The sequence below is a fragment of the Rutidosis leptorrhynchoides genome, chromosome 8 (assembly GCF_046630445.1).
Source record: "Rutidosis leptorrhynchoides isolate AG116_Rl617_1_P2 chromosome 8, CSIRO_AGI_Rlap_v1, whole genome shotgun sequence".
Classification (NCBI taxonomy): Eukaryota; Viridiplantae; Streptophyta; class Magnoliopsida; order Asterales; family Asteraceae; genus Rutidosis; species Rutidosis leptorrhynchoides.
Window position 1 is genome coordinate 27888021 of NC_092340.1, and position 3516 is coordinate 27891536.

At 37.7% G+C, this 3516-nt stretch overlaps 1 pseudogene; it reads left to right on the forward strand.

The window, feature by feature from the left end:
* The first annotated feature begins 254 nt into the window (after nt 1–254).
* Nucleotides 255–3012, forward strand: LOC139864902 (uncharacterized; annotated as a pseudogene).
* Nucleotides 3013–3516: the final 504 nt, after the last annotated feature.

The window sequence follows — 3516 nt, forward strand, 5'->3', positions numbered from 1 at the left end:
AATTAACTAAGGTTGACTAGCTCCTCCATCAGTTTGTATTAGTCAAACATGAAAGACAATATGTGCATACATTGCATTGCATTGCAGTGCATTGCATTGTCATACACGTTAAGATGTTAATGCAAAAAACTAAGGATATATATAGAAAGCTAATACAAACTTATCTTTGTGAATTATTTTGATCAGATCAAAACATGAAATCAAGGAAATCAATATCTTTGTGAATTACTTTCCTGCTTTCTGGTTTTATTATTATATTTCATGTGACAGCCACCATCTCAGCTTCCTATGAGGGAAATGAGACCGATCACATGGCGCTTTTATCATTCAAGAAGATGATCACGCGAGATCCCCATGGAGTTCTAACCGCATGGAACACCTCTTTCCATTTCTGTAATTGGAGTGGTGTTTCATGTGGAAAACGGCATAGAAGAGTGAGTGCTCTAAAACTGATGTCGCAAGGTCTAGAAGGTTCTTTGTCTCCTCATGTAGGAAACCTTACCTTCCTTCGTAAATTTGTACTTGGAAACAACAGTTTTCAAGGAACCATCCCTCAAGACCTGGGTCGCTTATCCAAACTTCGCGTTCTTGTTCTTCAGCTAAACCAATTTACCGGAGTCATTCCAACTAACTTGTCTCGTTGTTCCAAACTTGAAACACTTTTCCTTGATACAAACCATCTAGTTGGAAGCATACCTAAGGAGGTTAGTTTGCTTTCGAAACTTACTTATTTTCAACTTGACCATAATAACTTAACTGGTGGAATCCCATCTTCCTTGGGGAATATTACATCGATGCTAAATTTCTCAGTTGTATCAAATCCTTTGGGTGGGAATATTCCTGACACCTTTGGCAGTTGGAAAAGTTTAAGAGTATTTGTGGCTGGAGAGTGTAAACTCTATGGAACGATCCCTCGTTCTCTTTATAACCTCACGTTTCTAACTACTTTGTTCTTGGCTAAGAATCAACTTAGCGGTACTATTCCACCCGACATTGGTACAACGCTCCCAAATCTTGTTTTCCTTCAATTATGGGACAACCAACTAGGTGGATTTCTTCCACCCTCGATATCTAATTGTTCCAAATTAAGGCTTCTCGAATTCGGTGACAATAGTTTTAGAGGGAAGCTGACTATTGACTTTGGAAAACTAAGTGATATTGCTGAAATATACTTGAGTAATACCAACCTCCATGGACGCGCAGAAGCTGGTGAAATGAAGTTTATCGATTCGTCAGCAAATTAAAGAAATTTGGTATTTCTAATTGCAAATTTGAAGGAGTTCTTCCAAGATCCATTGGTAATCTTTCGGATCAATTCGAAATATTAGATGTAGGACAGAATATGTTATCCGGAAACATTCCTTCAGAGATAGGTAACCTGGTTGGATTAATCTCTTTAGAATTATCAAGAAATCAATTCACAGGAAAAATACCTTCTGTTATTAGTAACCTTCAAAATCTACAACTTCTTAGTCTAAACCAAAACCAACTTTCAGGGTGGATCCCAGATGAAATCGGAAACTTATCAATATTAGATACTCTGTATTTACATGACAATGAACTCGAAGGCCATATTCCATCACGCCTGGGGAACTGTCGCCATTTATCAGTATTGTTACTTTCTGGCAACAAACTTAGCGGCAGCTTACCTAAAGAAATTTTACAACTTTCGTCGCTAACGCTAGCATTAAGTCTATCTCATAACAATTTGTCTGGTTCAGTTCCTGAAAAGGTTGGAGACCTCAAGATGTTGAGTGCTTTGGATTTATCTGAAAATTGTTTATTGGGTAACATACCAAGTAGCCTTGGCGGTTGCACTAGCCTTACATTTTTGTCCCTCAAGGGAAACTTATTTCAAGGCATGATACCATCATCGCTAAGTTCTATGAGAGGACTCGAAACGCTTGATCTTTTTAATAATAATTTATCGGGCGAAATTCCACAGTTCTTCGAACGGTTCTCGTTACAATATCTGAACCTATCCTTTAATGATTTTGAGGGTGAAGTACCGATAGTAGGAGTGTTTACTAATGCAAGTTTATTCTCAGTTGTGGGAAATAGTAGGCTTTGTGGTGGCTTGGTTGAACTCGGTTTACCCAAATGCAAGGAGACGAAGAAACATAGCAGAAAAAAGTTTCCGCTTTTGGTGATTCTCATTTTGATTGTTTCTGCACTCGTCGGGATATTGGTTTTCGTGTACTTTTGTTGTAAAAGGAAAAGCAAGGACCAAGTGCCTCGATCATCATCAATGAATGGGCGATTCTTGAAAGTTTCATTCGGTCAGCTTCTCAAGGCTACCAATGGATTCTCAGAAGCCAACTTGATTGGTAAGGGTGGGTTTAGTTCTGTTTATAAAGGAACACTTGATCAAGATGACAAACTGGTTGCAGTCAAAGTATTACATCTTCAAACCCGAGGTGCGGATAGAAGCTTTACAGCTGAGTGCGAAGTATGGCGGAGTATTCGACATCGCAATTTGTTGAAGATAATAACATCATGTTCTGGTATTGACTTTCAAGGCAATGATTTTAAAGCTTTGGTTTATGAGTTCATACCCAATGGAAGTTTACATAATTGGCTCCATACAAGTGAAAGTTATACATCTAGACTCAACCTTGTTCAAAGAATAAATATTCTCATCAACATCGCATATGCACTTGATTATCTTCACAATCACTGCATACCAAGCATTGTTCATGGTGACTTGAAGCCTAGCAACATTCTACTTGTTGAAGATATGGTAGCCCATGTTGGAGACTTTAGTTTAGCTCGATTTCTTGGAATAGATTTAAGCCTAAACAGCTCATCTGTCATCAAAGGAACGATTGGTTATGCACCACCAGGTAAAGTGATGTACTGCTATACATATACTTAATTTACTAACACACTATTATTCTATTGTAATTGCTTATAACTTGCAGAGTATGGTGTTGGAAATGAGATGACAAGCAGTGGGGATATCTATAGTTAAGGAATATTATTATTGGAAGTGATGACTGTGAAAAAGCCGACTGATGACAGATTTAAGGAAGGTTTTAGCCTTCATAAGTTTGCTTACATGGCCTTACCAGATCATGTAAATGATATTATCGATGGCGAACTTTTAAATCTTCATCATGAGGATTATGTTAATGCAAGAAGTAGGCTTTCAAATGCAAAGATTATAGAGGAATGTGTGGCTTTAACTGTGAAGATCGGAGTATCATGCTCTGTTGATTCCCCATCTCAACGGATGAATATCAAAAATGTTGTCAATGAGTTGCAGCATATTCTTGATGCAATTCAACGTATTTGAGGTGCCCTGTTTTATCCTTTTATCGATATGTTGACCTAAATTATTACTAAATGGTTTGACTTGATCGGTGTATGTGTCTTTCAGCGCTTTTCAGGTATAGTGCCAAGACTGCATTGACGAGTTGAAAGTGGATGCCAAGTAGGAGATGATGTGTATCAGATTTGCATTCTATTTACTGTCAAAGATGCTCCATATATATTGTTTGATTTCATGGTGATGTA